This window comes from Salvelinus alpinus, chromosome 32, assembly GCF_045679555.1.
Source record: "Salvelinus alpinus chromosome 32, SLU_Salpinus.1, whole genome shotgun sequence".
NCBI classification, from domain to species: domain Eukaryota; kingdom Metazoa; phylum Chordata; class Actinopteri; order Salmoniformes; family Salmonidae; genus Salvelinus; species Salvelinus alpinus.
The window spans coordinates 2016343-2039178 of NC_092117.1; the positions used below are offsets into that span (position 1 = coordinate 2016343).

At 40.9% G+C, this 22836-nt stretch overlaps 1 protein-coding gene across 1 annotated transcript in view; it reads left to right on the forward strand.

The window, feature by feature from the left end:
* The window catches only part of LOC139562357 (phospholipid phosphatase 4-like), a 206867-nt gene that overhangs the window by 126793 nt on the left and 57238 nt on the right, over positions 1–22836 (forward strand). The window lies entirely within an intron of this gene.

The following is a 22836-nucleotide window of genomic DNA, read 5'->3' on the forward strand; positions in this document are numbered from 1 at the left end:
ATAAATGGTGTATAAAGTGCGACATAACAGTGATGTTTTCTAATGCGGACTTGATGTGAAAGAAATACGGAAGGGTGCTTGAGTTGTGATGACTGGTCTAATGTGTGTGAATGAAATCAGTGAGTTGATATGTCCATATTAAGTGCATATTATGTATTTTTGCACTACTGAGGCATAGAAATTGTTTGTGGGGGGGGGGGGGGGGGTGCTAAGCTAACATATGGAATTGTTTTACGATGGTAATCCTATGGATCATTTAGCTATTTGATTTGGAATTTTAGGAACCCTTTAGATATCACTGAAGTAAATATGGGGCGGCAGGTAGCCTAGTGGTTAGAGCGTTGGACTAGTAACCGAAAGGTTGCAAGGTCAAATCCCCAAGCTGACAAGGAAAAAATCTGCCCCTGATCAAGGCAGTCTAAGCCACTGTTCCTAGGCCGTCATTGAAAATAAGAATTTGTTCATAACTGACCTGCCTAGTTAAATAAAGGTAACAACATTTTTTTAATTATTTGATAAAATATAGATTTTTGCTTTTACTATTAAAGCCCATGATGCATTGAATAACACATTCATAAATGGCATAAAGGACAGTCAAAAAATGAATAATAAGAAACAAGGTTTTGAAGTTTCTGTCCTAAATCAGTATATATAGGTAAACACATGTATATGTTTTTACCTATATTTAACCCCTTTTTTGGGTAGGCACAACACTACCTTCATACAGTACTTCCATTTGTTGTTTTTTTTAAACGATACCGGTTACTTTCAGACGAGTCCCATGACACTTGTGAGGGTCGTAGAGCAAAACGGAGAACGCATCAGGTAACACTTTACATCAGGTGCACATTAATTAATATGTAACTAAATAGTAATAAATGTACTCATAACATAGTAGTTACATGTAAACGTTTTAGAACACCTACTCATTCAAGTGTTTTTCTTTATTTGTACTATTTTCTACATTGTGGAATAATAGTGAAGACATCAAAACTATGAAATAACACATGGAATCAAATAGTAACCAAAAAAGTGTTAAACAAATCAAAAAATATTTTATATTTGAAATTCTTCAAGTAACCTCCCTTTGCCTTGATGACAGCTTAGCACACTCTTGGTATTATCTCAACCAGCTTCACCTGGAATGCTTTTCCAACAGTCTTGAAGGAGTTCCCACATATGCTAAGCACTTGTTGGCTGCTTTTCCTTCATTCTCTGGTCCGACTCATCCAAAACCATCTCAATTTGGTTGAGGTCGGGGGATTGTGGAGGCCAGGTGTATGTAATAAGGGTTAAGCAGTATAGGTTATTACACAAGTGGAACAAAGATATGTTATTACAAACCAGCTTGTCTGAGATTATTCCACGTGTAATTACTCATGATTTATGTAATTACAAGATGTCTTGTTCCAAATGTAGCTAACATGTTCTGTAATTACACTTTTGCAGTCTCCTGTGTAGCACCATGTAACCTTGTTACATGTAACTACATTAATAACTCCCACCAAAATAAGCTAGGCAAGGACTCCGCCAGCTACTGTAACAATGCACACCCTATCATTAACTACAGCTAGAGTTATCTTATTTCCATATTATTTGGCTTAAAGGATGTATTGAATGAAACCTGGTCCTGACTGAGTCCGAACGCTCCTTGGCGACAACACCACCAGGCTCCAGAGCATCAAAGCTGTAAAACAGGAAATAACAAACAAACAAATTGAAGACATTACAACCTTGCATAACATCAATTCACCTCCCAAGTTTAGATAAGAAGAATAACCTCATACAATGCAATGAAAATGATATTCACCTGAAGTGCTGGTACTGCTTGATCTGTGGCAGCGGCCTGAAGTACGGAGTCAGGTGTTGTTGCCAGCCATAGCTTTCCACCTGTACCGTACCATCCTCCAGTCCAGTCAGCTGTAGGATGTGGACCCGTCACAGTGCTGTCCTTCACAACACCAGCAATCTCAGACAAAGTGTTCCCTCTGGTCTATCTGGAGCACTGCTTGATGAGGCTGAAGCACCAGTCGGGGGCAAACATGGTGTGGCCTGTGATCAGGAAGTGAAGGTCCAAACTGTGGTGGAGCTTGTGCATGGTCCGCCAGGCACAATACCAGAGCACAAACTTGTTCTTGTTTTTGCCACTGCAGTTATCACAATTCAGGTCCACACGTTTCCCCTACTCCGTGATGGTGAAGAAATGGCGCATGTCGTTGGTGACTGCGCTGCTGCCTTTGCTGAAATACATCAATCAATCAAGTAGTTGACTTGTTGTGGTATTCCTTCACAGCAAACACCTAACAAGCCACACTTGCGAGGAGTTAAAAAGTAGATGGGACCTGGCTGCATAGGTTAAAAAGGATGGATAGTGCACCTGCAAACAACAAAAGAACATTAAGATAAATTACAATTCATTGTCTCACCCCTGTCAATCTGTCTTTCCATCTCTCAGTGAAAGGTATTTGCCTGCCTCCCATATACAGACGTGCTCAAATTTGTTGGTACCCCTCCACAAAAAACAAAGAATGCACAGTTCTCTCTAAAAGAACTTGAAACTGACAAAAGTAATTGGCATCCACCATTGGTACTTCCATATTTAATAGAAATCAGTCTTTGCTTTTGATTTTTTATTAAACATAATATTGTAAATAATAAAACAAATGAAAATGGCATGGACAAATATGATGGGACCCTTAAAACCTTTTGTCAATAGTGGGAGCTGTTAGCATTATTATTGTTTTTACATTTCCAAATTAAACTGCCTCGTACTCAATTCTTGCTCGTACAATATGCATATTATTATTACTATTGGATAGAAAACAATCTCTAGTTTCTAAAACCGTTTGAATTATGTCTGTGGGTGAACCAGAACTCTTTCTACAGCGAAACTCATGACAGGACATGCGAAGCTCTGAAAAATAGTCTCTGATCTCGGATCAGTTTAAAACTCTGTGTGTGCCCTATGGCTTGACATGAACTGCACCCGCCTTCCCCTGGATGTCAGTAACCAATGAGAAGTGGAATGGTGTCTCTACGTGTTTGTCAGAGTTTTTAAAAGGGAATGGAGTGAGATGTCCCTTCTTTTCGACGCTTGCCAGGACGCAAGGGAGGACATCAGAATCGCATGCTCAAAAGCTCTCGTTATTGATCAAAGATATATCCGTCTGTGATTTAATTCGATATAGGTGTTAGAAACATCATAACGAAGTTATTTGAAACCGATTTATATCAGTTTATGCGAGTATATTGCTATTTTTCTGAATTTCCTTAGTATTGCGTTTGAGGATTTGGGCATGTGTGTGCCGTGTAGCTATCGTTAGCTGCTAGTTTCGAAGTTGAGGAGGTCGTTTTACAACAAAGCAACGATTCTTTTGGACAAAGGACACATTGCCCAAGATACTGATGGAAGCTCGTCCAAAGTAAGAGTTATTTATGATTTTATTCCGTATTTATGTGGAAAAATGTAAACGCAGTTGTCAGCCATTTTTTGCGGCACTAGTCTGGCTGTAACTCACAATGTATGTCTAGTAACGTAAATTTTACAAATCTAAATCAGCGGTTGCATTAATAACCAATGCATCTTTCATTAGCTGTCCAACCTGTATTTTTTTAGTCAATCTAATCGATAAATAATCGTAAACATAGGTGCCTTTCCAAGATGGCGCCGGCCCGAATGCATGCCATGTTTTGACAGATTACATTGCATAACCACGATTTGTGATGCTAAATATGCACATTTTCGAACAAACTCTATATGCATTGTGTAATATGATGTTACAGGACTGTCATCTGAAGAATTCTGAGAAGGTTAGTGAAAATATTAATATATTTTGGTGGCGATAACGTTATCGCCCCTTTTGCCTTGATTTAATGCTGGTGTGATGTTAGCTCATGTGGTATGCTAATATAACGATATATTGTGTTTTCGCTGTAAAACACTTAGAAAATCTGAAATATTGTCTGGATTCACAAGATCTGTGTCTTTCGATTGCTGTAGGCTGTGTATTTTTCAGAAATGTTTTAGGATGAGTATTTTGGTAATTGACGTCGGTCTCTGTAATTATTCCGGCTGCTTCCAACGCTATTTCAGATTGCAGCTGCAATGTACAACTGTGATTTATACCTGAAAAATGCACATTTAAAAAAAAAAACATATCCTATACCATAAATATGTTATCAGACTGTCATCTTATGAAGTTGTTTCTTGGTTAGTGGCTATATATATCTTTATTTAGTCGAATTAGTGATAGCTACTGATGGAGTAAAAAACTGGTGGAGTAAAAAAAGTGCTGTCTTTTGCTAACGTGGTTAGCTAATAGATTTACATATTGTGTCTTCCCTGTAAAACATTTTAAAAATCAGAAATGATGGCTGGATTCACAAGATCTGTATCTTTCATCTGGTGTCTTGGACTTGTGATTTAATGATATTTAGATGCTTGTATTTACTTGTGACGCTATGCTAGGCTATGCTAGTCAGCTTTTTTACTGTGGGGGGTGCTCCCGGATCCGGGATGAGTACCAAGTAAAAGTTAACCTAATATTTTGTTGCACAACCTTTAGAGGCAATCACTGCAATCAACATTTTCTGTAGCTCTCAATGAGACTTCTGCATCTGTTTACGGGTAGTTTGGCCCACTCTTCCTGAGCAAACTGCTCCAGCTGTCTCAAGTTTGATGGGTTCCTTCTCCGGACTGCAAGTTTCAGCTCTTTCCATAGATGTTCGATAGGATTCAGATCAGGTCTCAAAGAAGGCCACTTCAGAATAGTCCAATGTTTTGTTCTTATTCATTCTTGGGTTCTTTTAGCTGTGTGTTTTGGGTCATTTTCCTGTTGGAGGACCCGTGACCTGCGACTGAGACAGAGCTTTCTGACACTGGGCAGTATGTTACACTCCAGAATGCCTCGATACTCTTGAGATTTCATTGTAACCTGCATAGATTCAAGGCACTCAGCAAAGCAGCACCAAAACATAACCGAGCATTGTCCATGTTTCACTGTAGGTATGGTGTTCTTTTCTTTGAAAGCTTCATGTTTTCGTCTGTGAACATAGAGCTGATGTGACTTGACAAAAAGCTCCAGTTTTGACTCATCTGTCCAAAGGACATTCTCCCAGAGGGATGGTGGCTTGTCGATATGCATTTTAGCAAATTCCAGTCTGTCTTTTTTATGTTTTTCTTTCAAAAGTGGAGTCCTCCTGGCTCTTCTTTTGCTCAAAAAACGGCGGATGTTGCAATTAGAAACTGACGTACCTTCACCTTGGAGTTCAGCTTGTATCTCTTTGGCAGCTATCCTTGGTTCTTTTTCTACCATTCGCACTATCCTTCTGTTCAATCTGGGGTTGATGTTCCTCTTGCGGCCCCACCCAGGGAGGTTGGCTCCAGTTCCATGGACCTTAAACTTCTTAATAATATTTGCCACTGTTGTCACAGGAACATCAAGCTGCTTGGAGATAGTCTTGTAGCCTTTACCTTTACCATGCTTGTCTATTATTTTCTTTCTGATCTCCTCAGACAAATCTCTCCTTTGTATCCTCTGGTCCATGTTCAGTGTGGTGCACACAAGCTTCTTCGCTTTATTCTATGACATTTGGTATTTTGTATTTTATTAGGATCGCCATTAGCTGTTGCAAAAGCAGCAGCTACTCTTCCTGGGGTCCGCACAAAACACAATACAGAATGACATAATACAGAGCATCAATACACAAGAACAGCTCAAGGACAGAACTACATAATTTTTTTTCAAAGTCACACGTAGCCTACATACACAAAAACTGTCTAGGTCAAACCAAAGGCATGCAACATTTCATGATAAAATAGCTTTTAAATGTTATCAATTTTCAGGAGGAATGAAGCATTATTTCAATGAGCTATGAGGGTACCAACACATTTGAGCATGTCTGAATATACACTACCGGTCAAAAGTTTTAGAACACCTACTCAAGGGTTTTTCTTTGTTTGTATTATTTTCTACATTGTAGAATAATAGTGAAGACATAAAAACTATGAAATAACACATATGGAATCATGTAGTAACCAAAAAAAGTGTTATACAAATCAAAATATATTTTATATTTGAGATTCTTCAAATAGCCACCCTTTGCTCTGATGACAGCTTTACATACTCTTCGCATTCACACAACCAGCTTTACCTGGAATGCTTTTCCAACAGTCGTGACGGAGGTCCCACATATGCTGAGCACTTGTTGGCTGCTTGTCCTTAAGTGTGCGGTCCTACTCATCCCAAACCATCTCAATTTGGTTGAGGTTGGGGGATCGTGGAGGCCAGGTCATCTCATGCAGCACTCCATCACTCTCCTTCTTGGTCAAATAGCCCTTACACAGCCAGGAGGTGTGTTGGGTCATTATCCTGTTGAAAAACAAATGATAGTGGGCCTATGAGCAAACCAGATGGGATGGCGTATTGCTGCAGAATGCTGTGGTAGCCATGCTGGTTAAGTGTGCCTTGAATTCTAAATAAATCACAGACATTGTCACCAGCAAAGCACCCCCACACCATAACATCTCCCCCTCAATGCTTTATGGTGGGAAATACACATGCGGATATCATCCGTTCACCCACAACGCGTCTCACAAAGACTAAAGGACAAATTTCCACCGGTTTAATGTCCATTGCTCGTGTTTCTTGGCAAAGCAAGTCTCTTCTTCTTCTTATTGGTGTCCTTTAGTAGTGGTTTATTTGCAGCAACTCGACCATAAAGGCTCTGTGAAGCATTTATTTGAGTTGCAATTTCTGAGTCTGGTCACTCTAATGAACTTATCCTCTGCAGCAGAGGTAACTCTGGGTCCATTCCTGTAGCGGTCCTCATGAGAGCCAGTTTCATCATAGTGCTTGATGGTTTTTGTGACTGCACTTGAAGAAACTTTCAAAGTTCTTGAAATGTTCCCCATTGACTGACCTTCATGTCTTAAAGTAATGATGGACTGTCGTTTCTCTTTGCTTATTTGAGCTGTTCTTGCCATAATATGGACTTTTGGTTCTTTTACCAAATAGGGCTATCTTCTGTATACTAGACACCTACTAGACTGGAGTAAAACTCCCTTGTACTTTGCTTGAAAAATAGAAATGTACTAAATAAATACCCCATCATCTAACACTACACTCACTAATTTCAAAATTATATAAAATAAGATTAACACCACCCTACTCCTGTCACGTGTGCTTCCTCTCCGGCCTCTAGGTCACCAGGCTGCTCGTTAGGGCGCACACCTGTCACCATCGTTCGGCGCATAATGACATTCACCTGGTCTCCATCACCTCCTTGATTACCTGCCCTTTATATGTCACTCCCTTTGGTTTCTTCCCCAGTCGTCATTGTTCCTGTTTTATGTCGGTGCGCTGTTCGTGGTTCTTGTGTTGCTCTTTTCTTTAATAAACGTATTCACTCCCTGAACTAGCTTCCCGACTTTCAGCGTACATCGTTACAACTCCACTAATTAAATGTATTTATCCCTACCTCATGCCATCATCCTGAAAGGATGGGACATCACCTCTTAACACACCCTGTAACTCTTCTAATGTCAAGTCTCGCACACCCAAATACCTCTCTGCAGCTGCCACCACAACCTCTATCTTCTGTGACTTCCGTTCCATGCCTGCAGGACTGTTGATAACCATTGCTATAAGTGCTAAAAATCCAGTCTTACTGAAACTTCTCTGGGATATGTGGGACGGTAGCGTCCCACTTGGCCAAAAGCCAGGAAAAATGTGGCGCACCAAATTCAAATATATTACTATAAAAATCAATCTTTCATGAAATCACACATGAAAGACACCAAATTAAAGCTACAGATGTTGTGAATCCAGCCAACATGTCAGATTTCAAAAAAGATTTACGAGGAAAGCACACCAAACAATTATGTTAGCTCAGTACATAGCCACAGAAAAACACAGCCATTTTCCCAGCAAAAGATAGTAGTCACAAAAAGCAGAAATAGAGATAAAATGAATCACTAACCTTTGATGATCTTCATCAGATGACACTCATATGACATCATGTTACACAATACATTTATGTTTTGTTTGATAATGTGCATATTTATATCCACAAATCTCGGTTTACATTGGCGCCATGTTCAGAAATGCCTCCAAAATATCCGGAGAAATTGCAGAGCCATGTCAAATAACAGAAATACTCATCATAAACTTTGATGAAAGATACATGTTTTACATATAATTAAAGATACACTTGTGCATCCTAATGCATCCGCTGTGTCAGATTTCAAAAAAACTTTACGTAAAAAGCACACCATGCAATAATCTGAGACGGCGCTCAGATAAAAACAACATTTCTCCGCCATGTTGGAGTCAACAGAAATACAAAATTACATCATAAATATTCCCTTACCTTTGATCATCATAATGCACTCCCAGGAATCCTAGTTCCACAATAAATCGTTGTTTTGTTCGATAATGTCCATTATTTATGTCTAAGTAGCTACTTTTGCTAGCATGTTTAGTGCACAAGTCCAATCGCTCCCGCAGATGCAGGCAAACTCGGACGAAAACTTAAAAAAAAATTATAACAGGTCGAATAAACTGGTCAAACTAAGTAGAGAATCAATCTTCAGGATGTTGTTATCATATATATCCAATAACGTTCCAACCGGAGCATTCCTTCATGTCTGTAGAAGTTATGGAACGCAAGGCGATATCATGAGGAAAGCACGTGACCAGGAACTTGCATTCTGCCAGACCAATGACTGGAACACCTCGCATCCGGCCCCACATCACACTAGAGGCTTCATTCCACGTTCTACAGACTGTTGACATCTAGTGGAAGGCGTAGGAAGTGCAAACAGATCCATATCTTACAGGGAATTGAATCGGCGATGAGTTGAACATTGACCAGTCTCAGAATTCTCACTTCCTGTTTGGATTTTTTCTCAGGTTTTTGCCTGCCATATGAGTTCTGTTATACTCACAGACATCATTCAAACAGTTTTAGAAACTTCAGAGTGTTTTATATCCAATAGTAATAATAATATGCATATATTAGCATCTGGGACAGAGTAGGAGGCAGTTCACTATGGGCACGCAATTCATCCAAAAGTGAAAATGCTGCCCCCTATCATAAAGAAGTTAACCCATCTTCCTCTACTTTCTTCACTGCCTCAGCATATGACAACTGCTGCATTACTCTAACCCTGGAAACCTCAACCTGCCTCTCTCGCACGGAAACCTCAACCTGCCTCTCTCCTACAATTAACACATTCCATTACTTTCCCCAATACTACACATTCCTTTGTCTCATGCCCTTCTGCACACTTCTCACACATTGGATCCTCCCTCCGAAACACTGCTGCCACATGCCCATAAGCTTGACACCTATAACACCGTAATGTATTCGGCACATACGCTTGTACAGGATAACATATATCCTAACTTCACTTTTTCTGGCAAAGACTCAACTTCAAAACTCAACAGAACAGGCAATGACTCTTCTGTTCCCGCATTCTCACCACCCTGTCTGCATCACATCAAACGATGAGCATCACATACACCAGGAATCTTTCCCCTCAGCTGGTCAACATTTAAATGTACTGCTACCCCAGTTATCATTCATTTCATTTCTGCCCTTTCTTGAGTGAAACAATTCACTTTTCCTGCCCCGTTTTACTCCGAGCGCATTCTCCCTCTGACCAACAGAAACACAAACAATTATCACTAGACCACTTTTGGTTACCCTCACCGATTCCCCATTACTCAACTCTTTTTTTCCACCTACCATGAAACCACAAATGGATCAGTCAAAAGGCAAGAGTCCACTTTTTCCATAAACTTCACTCCTACTGTCATCTTTTTCCATATCTTCGGGTGCGTACCTCGTCTCCAATAACTTCACTGCACGTATCACCTCCGATACTTCACCCTCACTCACTTCCATTTCTCCTCCTGTCTTTAGCTCCCCCTACCATTCTTCTTTAACAAACCATCTTTCACCATTTTAATCAGACTCAAGCTCACCCTCTTCTTCCCTCTCGCTCTTAGACCTCCTCTCCCTCCCTTTTTCCCTCCATTCCTTCTCCGTTTTCCACGTGTACGTCTCCTTATGATAATACTGCACTACTCCTGACAAACATCTTGTTTTTGCTTTCTCTAGGGACTCCATTTCCACGAGGTGTCCGCCTTCCGCACACAAACTCATCTCTTGGCATGTCCAGCCCACTCATTATTTCAGCCAATTATGGCTAGCGAGAAGGTTGCTGACATTTTCTTTGGCTAAACCAACTAGGCTCGTAATTTAATTGTTTTATTTTTATTTACAGATGGAATACAAGTTTGATATTAAGGCACATGAAAGTTCACATGTTCGAGAAGGCATTTCTGCCAAAACAAACGCGTTTTGATAAAAAAAAAAAAATTACGTTCAAATGAATCTCCTGTGATGTCGTGACTTGCGGAATATGCCTAGTTTCCTGAATCGGGTCACATATTATTTGGCATAAAGGATGTACTGAATTAAATATAAGAACAATGTATTTACAATGGATATACGTTCAATACAATTACATATTTCACAGGATATATTAACATTTCAGTTATTACACTCTTGTTAAAGAAAAGTATCGTAGCTACAATGTTTCTACATAGGAGCAAGCAACTTAATGTAAAGTGAAACACATCATGGATTACTCATGCAATTACTATGTAGTTACTATGTTGCAACGATGGCAGACACCCAATACAGTACTTGTAGTTGAGGGAATCCATTTCAATCTAGGATTCCAATCTTTTTTGTGTGGTTGACTGTCTGGTGATTGTAATCCAGTTTATTCAGATACCTTACATATGCTCTCCAGCAGTCACTCAGAATGGTGCCTTCCGTCCGGTACCGTTGCCCCACCTTAACGACCCCTACCTGCCTTGACCTGTCTATTGCCTGCCCATGTTGGATTATTAAACCATTGTTAATTCGACGTTGTCTGCATCTGGGTTTTACCTTCATACCTAATAGAAATATCCTAAAAGCTGGATTATTAATAATACCCTTTTACATTCAGTTTGTATGTGAGCAAAAAAATTCTCAGAGTGAATATAGGTAAACAAAGCTGGTTGCTTTTTCAGAGTCAAAATTGCTCATAATTCTGTGTTGGTCGACAACTGTATGAATCACAATGCACCTCTCACCTTTCTCAGGCTTTTCGTCATTCTTCTCAGGGTCATTGAGCTCCGTGCAATGCCATCCTCTATAACAGTGGTTCCCAAACGTTTTATAATCCCGTACCCCTTCAAACATTCAACCTCTAGCTGCGTACCACCTCTAGCACCAGTGTCAGCGCACTCTCAAATGTTGCTTTTTGCCATCATTGTAAGCCTGCCACACGCACTATACAATACATTTATTAAACATAAAGTGTGTGAGTTTGTGTCACAACCTGGCTCGTGGGAAGTAACAAAGAGCTCATATAGGACCAGGGCACAAATAATAATCAATGTTGCTCTTTATTTAACCATCTTACATATAAAAGTTTTTGTTCATTGAATATAGTGAATAACTCACAGGTTAATGAGAAGGGTGTGCTTGAAAGGATGTACATAACTCTGCAATGTTGGGTTTGTATTGGAGAGAGTCTCAGTCTTACATAATTTTCCACACACAGTCTGTGCCTGTATTTAGTTTTCATGCTAGTGAGGGCCGAGAATCCACCCTCACATAGGTACGTGGTTGCAAAGGGCATCAGTGTCTTAACAGCTCGATTTGCCAAGGCAGGATACTCTGAGCGCAGCCCAATTCAGAAATCTGGCTTCTGAATTAATTCAATTTTCACAAAACCTCTTGTTGCAATTTCAATGAGGCTCTCTTGTTCAGATATTGGTAAGTGGACTGGAGGAAGGGCATGAAAGGGAAAGTATATCCAGTTTGTCATCCGTTTCAGGAAAGTACCTGCGTATTTGCGCACCCAACTCAATCAGCTGCTTCGCTATATCACGTTTGACATTGTCCGTAATCTTGAGTTCATTTGCACACAAATCATACAATGATGGAAAGACCAGTGTGTTGTCCTTTTTAACTGGTATTATAGTGCACCCGTTTATTATACTCTCTCCTGCACTTGACTTTGCCTCCCATATACACGCCTTACAGCAGCTGTCATACCGCTCAGGAAGGAGAAGCGTTATGTCTCCTAGAGATGAACGTACTTTGGTGCGAAAAGTGCAAATCAATCTCAGAACAACAGCTAAGGACCTTGTGAAGATGCTGGAGGAAACAGGCACAAACTTATCTATATCCACAGTAAAACAGTTCCTATATCGACATAACCTGAAAGGCCGCTCAGCAAGGAAGAAGCCACTGCTCCAAAACCACCATAAAAAAGCCAGACCACGGTTTGCAACTGCACATGGGGACAAAGATCGTACTTTTTGGAGAAATGTCCTCTGGTCTGATGAAACAAAAATATAACTATTTGGCCATAATGACCATTGTTATGTTTGGAGGGAAAAGGGGGAGGATTGCAAGCCGAAGATAACTATCCCAACCGTGAAGCACGGGGGTGGCAGCATCATGTTGAACTCAATCCTATAGAAAATGTGTGGGCAGAACTGAAAAAGCATGTGCGAGCAAGGAGGCCTACAAACCTGACTCAGTTACAACAGCTCTGTCAGGAGGAATGGGCCAAAATTCATCCAACTTATTGTGGGAGCTTGTGGAAGGCTACCTGAAACATTTGACCCAAGTTAACAAACCACCTTCCACCATTTTAATCCGACTCAAGCTCACCCTCTTCTTCCCTCTCGCTCTTAGACCTCCTCTCCCTCTCTTTTTCCCTCCATTCCTTCTCCGTTTTCCACGTGTACGTCTCCTTATGATAATACTGCACTACTCCTGACAAACATCTTGTTTTTGCTTTCTCTAGGGACTCCATTTCCACCGAGGTGTCATCCTTCCGCACACAAACTCATCTCTTGGCATGTCCAGCCCACTCATTATTATGACCCCTAGCGTCAAGAAGTTAAAGACTGTTCACAGCTAGAGGAAAATGAAGGGAATGCAATCTGGGTCATATCCCTTTATATAGTGGATAGGCTTTCAATGGAAAAACACCCATTTCAAAATAATGGCACCTCCTGGATGGATTCTCCTCAGGTTTTCGCCTGCCTTATCAGTTCTGTTATACTCACAGACATTATTTTAACAGTTCTGGAAACTTTAGAGTGTTTTCTATCCAAATCTACAAATTATATGCATATCCTAGCTTCTGGGCCTGATTTACTTTGGGCACGCTTCTCATCCGGAGGTGACAATACTGCCCCCTTTCCCAAACAGGTTTAAATAAAGGTATAAAAAATATGTTTTTTTTAAAACACTAACTAAAGGATTCCAAAGTACTGTACAGGGTGGCTACCATTGTTGTAACATAGTACAGTTGTTCGTCCTTTAAAAGGTGCAGCATACTGCGACGCAGCTTGCATGGTGCTGCAGAATTCTATGGCACATGTGAACCACTGGTATTGAATGCTAGTTAGTGCTAGTTTGACCACCAGAGGGCATCTTTGAGAACCATTTGATAGCCTTCAATCGTGACTGTACTAGATTATGCAGGCAAGCAGGTAAGCGGGAGACGGGGAGGAAGGAGTAGGCTGTCCTTGTAAATAAGAATTTGTTCTTAACTGATTTCATTTGTGTTATTTCATAGTTGAGATGTCTTCACTATTATTCTACAAAGTAGAAAATAGTAATAATAAAGAAAGTTCTCGAATGAGTAGGTGTGTCCAAACTTTTGACTGGTACTTGCTTAATTAATTTGATTAATATTATGGTGTTTATATTCCAAGAAAATCAAAAAACCCTCTGGGTTTGCATTAGAATGGAACGGAAAATATGGCGTTCTACAATATGATGGTCGGGGGTACAGTACTGGGCTATTTAGCTAAAGCATCCCTGTGTCGTGTGGGCACGTGGGAGACCAGGGTTCAATTCCCCAATGGGGAAGAAGAAGTAGGATGTCCTTGTAAATAAGAATTTGTTCTTAACTGACTTGCCTAGTTAAATAAAGGTTACACTAAGGGCATAACATTTCTACACCCTAATTTTCTAATTCTAGTATAACCAATACCCAAACAGAGATTCAGTGAAAATAAACCTCTCATTGATTTATCAAGACCAGACCCCATTCTTCTCTCAGAGCAGCGCGAAACAGTGCTAAAATATTTGTAGGCTATTTCTTAAAATCCTATTGATTCTAACGTCAATATGCTCTTTAAATAAATAAGACCTACACCACTTTTAACAGCACATTTCTCAACACTAGTGAGACTCATGTCATCTACGGTAGGCCTACAGCATATCGAAAAATATGCATATGCTACAGAATATCGCTGGAGACTTATATTTCCCCCACTAACTTGAAACATCAGCTATCTGAGCAGCGAACCATTCGCTGCAGCTGTACATAGCCCATCTGTAAATAGCCCATTCAATCTACCAACCTCATCCCCACATTGTTTTTATTTGATTTTCTGCTCTTTTGCACACCAGTATTTCTACTTGCACATCATCATCTGCACATCTATCACTCCACTGTTAATTTTCTAAATTGTAATTACTTGCTACTATGGCCTATTTATTGCCATACCTCCTCACGCCATTTGCACACACTGTATGTAGACTTTCTTTTTTTTCTATTGTGTTTTTTACTGTACGCTTGTTTATTCCATGTGTAACTCTGTGTTGTTGTTTGTGTCGCACTACTTTGCTTTATCTTGGACAGGTCACAGTTGTAAATGAGAACTTGTTCTCAACTAGCCTGCCTGGTTAAACAAATGAAAATCGAAAAATATGACATGACTCTCCGCCAATAATTACATAAAGAGGATTGGAGGATATTTCTGTAATTCAGTGATATTTATTCCCCTGGTAATTCATTATGGATCCATAACTAAATAAACATCTGCATTTTTAAAAAGTATTTTTATCATTATTTTATTACATTGTTTTAGTTTGAATGTGTAGACTGGCACTAAGAACAGAATAGCGGGAACGTTTCCCTAGTCAGTGCCATAATTAGGGCAATGCCCCTTAAAGTGTTGCCAGTGTGTCCGGGTGGGCGATTATTATTATTTATTCATTTAGAATTATATAAAAGCCCCTTAGGTATTCTCACAGATATATTATTAACCCTGATTTTCACACGCGTAGCAGGCTGTGAATTCTGCAAACAACGTTTCTAGGATGGGCTATTAGCAGGACAATATATGTTGGTCATGAATCCCGAGTGGCCCACAATGCGATTGCTTGCAGTTCTCCAGTTTTATCCACTGAGATAGCGGAGGGTGCACAAGGTTCACGAGGGCAGGGGGCACAGGATGGGCCGGGCCACAGCGCACAGAAGACAGACCTAGCCTATGTGGAATGGAGGAGGAGGAAGGGGGAGGGGGTATCTGGAGCATCAGCATTTGTGGGTTCAATTACAGGCTCAAAATAAGTAGAAACAAAAAACTTTCTTCTGAAACTCGTCAGTCCATTCGTGTTCTGAGAAGGCTATTCCATGTGATAAATAGCGAAGATACTAAATAGCGAAGATCTCGTACAACGCTGTGTACTACTCCCTTCACAGAACAGCGCAAATTGGCTCTAGCCAGAATAGAAAGAGGAGTCGGAGGCCCCGGTGCACAACAGAGCAAGAGGACGGCAGATTTGCCGTTCCCACAAATGCTGATGCTCCAGATACTCAACTAGTCTAAAGAAGGCCAGTTTTATTGCTTCTTTAATCAGGACAACAGTTATCAGCTGTGCTAACATAATTGCAAAAGGGTTTTCTAATGATCAGCCTTTTAAAATTATAAACTTGGATTAGCTAACACAACGTGCCGTTGGAACACAGGAGTGATGCTTGCTGATAATGGGCCTCTGTACGCCTATGTAGATATTCCCAAAAATCTGCCGTTCCCAGCTACAATAGTCATTTACAACATTAACAATTTCTACACTGCATTTCTGATCAATTTTATGTTATTTTAATGGACAAGAAATGTGCTTTTCTTTCAAAAACAAGGACATTTATAAGTGACCCCAAACTTTTGAATGGTAGTGTAAGTGTTTTGATTTAGAATTCACCATTACCATGCACCTGTCTCGAAACTGTGGAAAAAATACATGTCATCTATGCACTTTAATAGCGAATGGAGGACGCTTTACCTGTGGTTCATTTTCATGCCAGCCAGGTAGGCTATACTCCTGCTGTAAAGATAAGCTATAGATATAGTAGGCCTAGCCCATAGAAAGCTGATTGTATCCTCCTCTTATTAATAGAGGCCATCACTCGCTTTTCTCATGCAATTGCATAGCCTATAGAAATGTTGCACAATATAAGCTCATGTGCTCTAATGAAGTGTTTGATTAGATTTTCAATTACATTTGCATTGATGTCAGAGTGACAGAGTGTTGAGTACCAGACAGTTGGCAAGTTTGGTAGGCTACTAATGTCCATCATCAGCATTAGAGACGCCTAATTTCCATGATTTAACAGTCACATGGAATATGATTGACTTCATGATAGATGGCCACTGGTGTGGAATTAATACGGTCACCGCAATAGCCCTAGTCATGGGTGGGTATCTCTCACATTCATTTGAAAGGCATGCTGGGGAAATATGCAAATAAGGATTTTCAACCTACAATATTAAACAACAGGAAATGGAGTCTTTCCTAGTTTATGTGGGATTCAATGACATTATAAAGGGCAGCTCAGAATATTTGAATATGGATTTTAAAGATCTGATTGGGTCACTACTTGACACCAATAAATGCCCCATAATATCGGGCCCTCTGCCCTCCCTAAAACATGGCATTGAACGGTTCAGTAGACTTTTAGCTCTCCAAAACTGGCTACGAGACTATTGCAGGTCTGTGGGTGTAACATTTATTGACAATTTTGATACCTTCTGGAAACAAAGCTCGTTTTGTAAGGAGGATGGGATCCACCCAAATAATTTGGGTTCCTGGATCCTTTCACAGCATTATAAGGCTGCGTTGAGACAATGACTTTTCAATGACCCAAGCCCAGCTCATTTAATCCCTACCATTGTGTCGCTGAGTTGTCATAATGCTTCAGCAAATGTACATTATCCCAGGGGCGTTGGAAGACACAATGTAAGTAACCTAATTGATGTCCCTCTTACTGCCCTGCATGCCTCTCCTGATCCCACAGCTATTGTATGCAGTAATGTGCCCATGTGCCTATGAACCAGTCATACTGTTAGCACTGAGGTGATGTGCTCTAGTAAGAGGTCCACTGTGTGCAGCTCACCCTGCACTAACATAAATAACATGAGCATGTTTACCTCTGCTAAGCTTCCCAGTAAAGCAATAAAAACAATCAAGAATCCCATAAAAGTGCTAAAAATAGCCCACGTGAATACATGAAATCAATAAATTGCTAATAACAGATGGAGTTCATATTCTGACCATCTCTGAAACTCACTTAGATAATTTAATGATAGATTGGTAGCAATACATGGTTATAAGATCTACAGAAAAGACAGAAATGCCAAAGGTGGCGATGTGGCTGTTTATATTCAGAACCATATTCCTGTAAAGCTTAGAGAGGATCTCATGTTAAATACTGTTGAAGTAATATGGCTACAGGTTCATCTGCCTCACCTAAAGCTCATTCTGGTGGGAAGCTGCTATAGACCACCAAGTGCTAACAGTCATTATCTGGATAAAATGCTTGATAATGTATGTGATATCAACAGAGAGGTATATTTTCTGGGTGATTAAAATATTGACTGGCTTTCATCAGGCTGCCCACTCAAGAGAAAGCTTCAAACTGTAACTAGTGCCTGCAACCTGGTTCAGGTTATCAGTCAACCTACCAGGGTAGTTACAAACAGCACATGAATGAAATCATCAACATGTATTAATCACATCTTTACTAATGAAGCAGAAATTTAAAGCAGTATCCAAATCCATCAGATGTAGTGATCACAATATAGTAGCGATATCTGGGAAAACAAAAACCAAACCTAATATAGTGTATAAGAGGTCATAAAATAAGTTTTGTAGTGATTTCTATGTTGTTGATGTAAAGAATATTTGTTGGTCCGTGGTGTGTAATGAAGAGCAACCAGACGCTGCACTTGACACATTTATGAAATTGCTTATCCCAGTCGGTAATAAGCATGCACCCACTAAGAAAATGACTGTAAAAACTGTTAAATCCCCATGGATTGATGAGGAATTGAAAAATTGTATGGTTGAGACGGATGAGGCAAAATGAATGGCAAATAGGCTGCACAAACGATTAGCAAACATACTGCAAATTAAGAAATCATGTGACTAAACTGAATAAAAAGAACACTTTGAAATAAAGATAAATGACATAAAGAATGATAGTAAAAAGCTTTGGGGCACCTTAAATGACATTTTGAGCAAAAAGGCAAACTCAGCTCCGTCACTCATTGAATCAAATGGCTCATTCATCACAAAACCCACTGATATTGCCAACAACTTTAACAATTTTGTCCTTGACGAGATCAGAAAACTTAGGCCAGCAACAAATATGCCAGCAACAAATGCTGACACTACACATCCGAGTATATCTGACCAAATTATGAAAGGCAGGCATTGTAATTTTGAATTCTGTAAAGTGAGTGTGGAAGAGGTGATACATTTATTGTTTTCTGTCAACAATGACAAGCCACTGGGGGTCTGACAACTTGGATGGAAAATTACTGAGGATAATAGTGGACGATATTGGCAGTCCTATTTGCCATATCTTCAATTTAAGCCTACTAGAAAGTGTGTGCCCTCAGGCCTGGAGGGAAGCAAAGGTCATTCCAATACCTAAGAATAGTAAAGCCGACCAATCAGCCTGTTGCCAACCCTTAGTAAAATTTGGGAAAAAATTATGTTTGACCAGATAAAGGTAAAAGTTTTGACAAAATACTTTCAGCACGCTTATAGGGAAGGACATTTAACTTTTTAAGGCTAGAGAGCAGTATTCGGAAGTTTGGATGACTGAGGTGCCCAAAGTAAACTGCCTGTTACTCAGGATATGCATATGCATGGTAGTATTGGATATAAAACACTCTAAAGTTTCATAGGGAGCAGCATTCGGAATTTTGGATGAAAAGCGTGCCCAAATTAAACTGCCTGCTACTCATGCCCAGAAGCTGAGACATGCATATTATTAGTAGATGTGGATAGAAAACACTCTGAAGTTTCTAAAACAGTTTGAATCATGTCTGTGACTATAACAGAACTTATTTGGCAGGCGAAACCCCGAGGAGATTTCTAATGGACCTTCTTGCAGTTCCTATCGCTTCCACTGGATGTCAACAGTCTTTAGAAATTGGTTGAGGTTTTTTGCTTTGAGAAATGAAGAAGTAACACTGTTCAGAATGAGGGTAGAGGGAAGTGTACTCTTTGTTAGAGGCGAGTGACCTGAAAATTAGCTACACTTTGTTTTCCTCCGGTATTGAACACAGTATATCCCGTCTTAAATTTTATCGATTATTTACGTTAACCTCTCTTGGGTACATGAGACGTTAGCGTCCCACCTCTTCAACAGCCAGTGAAACTGCTGGGCACCAAATTCAAATACAGAAATACTCATTATAAAAATTCAGAAAACAAAACATATTTTACATAGGTTTAAAGATGAACTTCTTGTGAATCCAACCATGGTGTCAGATTTAAAAAATGCTTTATGGCGAAAGCATACCTTACGATTATTTGAGAACATAGCCCACTAGACAAATCATTACAAACAGTAACCAGCCAAGTAGAACAGTTACACAAGTCAGAAATAGAGATAAAATTAATCCCTTTACCTCTGATGATCTTCACATGGTTGCACTCAGCAGACATTCATTTACTCAATAAATGTTCCTTTTGTTCGATAAAGTCTCTTTATATCCAAAAACCTCAATTTTGTTCGCACGTTTTCTTCAGTAATCCACAGGCTCAAACGCAGTCAAAACAGGAAGACAAAAAAATCCAAATTGTATCCGTAAAGTTCATAGAAACATGTCAAACAATGTTTATATTCAATCCTCAGGTTGTTTTTAGCCTAAATAATCGATAATATTTCAACCAGACAATAACGTCGTCAATTTAAAAAGTAAACAAGGCACTCTCTCGGTCTCGCACATGAAAAAGCTCTGTGACACTTTAGGGTCCATTCATTCAGACTGCTCTTACTTCCTCATTTTTCAGGATACAAGCCTGAAACAATTTCTAAAGACTGTTGACATCTAGTGGAAGGCATAGAACTGCAATTTGAGTCTTAAGTCAATGGATACTGTAATGGCATTGAATAGAAAATTACAAAAAAAAAAAATGAATGAATTTTTCTCAGGTTTTCGCCTGCCAAATCAGTTCTGTTATACTCACAGACACTATTTTAACAGTTTTGGAAACTTTAGTGTGTTTTCTATCCAAATCTACCAGTTATATGCATATCATATCTTCTGGGCCCGAGAAGCAGGCAGTTTAATTTGGGCATGCATTTCATCCAAAATTCCGAATGCAGCCCCCTACCCTAGAGAAGTTAAGTAATACCTAAAGTTGTGTTACAAAAGTAGTTTGAAATGTTTGAACAAAGCTTACAGGTAACTTTTGTAGTCATGTTGCGCGAGTTGGAACCGGTGTTTTTCTGGATCAAATGCGCCAAGTAAATGGACATTTTGGATATATATCGACGGAATTAATCGGAAAAAAATGACCATTTGTGATGATTATGGGACATATTGGAGTGCCACCAGAAGAAGCTCGACAAAGTTAAGGCATGAATTATATCTTTATTTCTGCGTTTTGTGTCGCTCCTGGAGGGTTGAAATATGATGGTCTGTGGTTGCTATCCTCAGATAATAGCATTGTTTGCTTTCGCCGTAAAGCTTTTTTGAAATCTGACAGGTTGTCTGGATTCACAACAAGTGTAGCTTTAATTTGGTATATTGAATGTGTGATTTCATGAAAGTTTAATTTTTATAGTAATTTATTTGAGTTTGGCGCTCTGCATTTTCACTGGATGTTGGCCAGTTGGGACGCTAGCGTCCCACATATCCCAGAGAGGTTAATATTTTCAAGCTTTACTAATGACATGACTCAACATATACTGTACACGTCAGCTACTACAGCGACTGAAATGACTGCAACACTTAAGAGCTACAGTTAGTTGCAGAATGGATGGCAAGGAATAAGTTAGTCAGAAATATTTCAAAAACTTAAAGCATTGTATTTGAGACAAATAATTCACTAAACCTCAACTAAATCGTGTAATGAATAAAGTGGAAATTAAGCAAATTGAGAAAATTGAACTGTCATGTTCAAAACATATGCAACAATAGCTAAGATGGAGAGAGGTCTGTCCATAATAAAGCACTACTCTGCCTTCTTAAACCTCTACAGGAGTGGTGTGTCCCCCCGTGGGACAGTTGAGCTAACGTAGGCTAATGTGATTAGCATGAGGTTGTAAGTAACAATTTTTTTTCTCCAGGATATTGTAAAGGCAGTCATTGTTGTTCTCCTCCTCAGACGAGGAGGAGCATGGATCGGACCAAGATGCGGATTGGTGATTAATCATACTTTTAATGAAAACAGCAAACAAGACACTACAAAACTACAAAACAACAAACGTGACTAACCTTCAACCGTCCTGTGTGGCCCAAACACTGACACAGGAACAAACACCCACAAAACCCCAGTGAAACCCTGGCTGCCTTAGTATGACTCTCAATCAGAGACAAACGATACACACCTGTCTCTAATTGAGAATCATACCAGGCCGAACACAAAACCCAACATAGAAATACAAAACATAGACTACCCACCCAACACTCACGCCCTGACCAATAAAGACATACAAAACAAGAGAAAACAGGTCAGGAACGTGACAGAACCCCCCCCTTAAGGTGCGAACTCCGGGCGCACCAGCACAAAGTCTAGGGGAGGGTCTGGGTGGGCGTCTGTCCACGGTGGCGGCTCTGGCGGTGGACGAGGTCCCCACCCCACCATAGTCACTCCCCGCTTCTGTATCCCCCTCCCAATGACCACCCTCCAACTAAAACCACCTAAATGAAGGGGCAGCACCGGGATAAGGGCCAGCACCGGGATAAGGGGCAGCACCGGGATAAGGGGCAGCACCGGGATAAGGGGCAGCACCGGGCTGAGGGACTCTGGCAGGTCCTGGCTGAGGGACTCTGGCAGGTCCTGGCTGAGGGACTCTGGCAGGTCCTGGCTGAGGGACTCTGGCAGGTCCTGGCTGAGGGACTCTGGCAGGTCCTGGCTGAGGGACTCTGGCAGGTCCTGGCTGGACGGCTCTGGCAGGTCCTGGCTGGACGGCTCTGGCAGGTCCTGGCTGGACGGCTCTGGCAGGTCCTGGCTGGACGGCTCTGGCAGGTCCTGGCTGGACGGCTCTGGCAGGTCCTGGCTGGACGGCTCTGGCAGGTCCTGGCTGGACGGCTCTGGCTGATCCGGTCTGGCGGAAGGCTCTGGCTGATCCGGTCTGGCGGAAGGCTCTGGCTGATCCGGTCTGGCGGAAGGCTCTGGCTGATCCGGTCTGGCGGAAGGCTCTGGCTGATCCGGTCTGGCGGAAGGCTCTGGCTGATCCGGTCTGGCGGAAGGCTCTGGCTGATCCGGTCTGGCGGAAGGCTCTGGCTGATCCGGTCTGGCGGAAGGCTCTGTAGGCTCTTGGCAGACGGGCGGCTTTGCAGGCTCATGGCAGACGGGCAGCTTTGCAGGCTCATGGCAGACGGGCAGTTCAGGCGCCGTTGGGCAGACGGGCAGTTCAGGCGCCGCTGGGCAGACGGGCAGTTCAGGTGCCGCTGGGCAGACGGGCAGTTCAGGCGCCGCTGGGCAGACGGG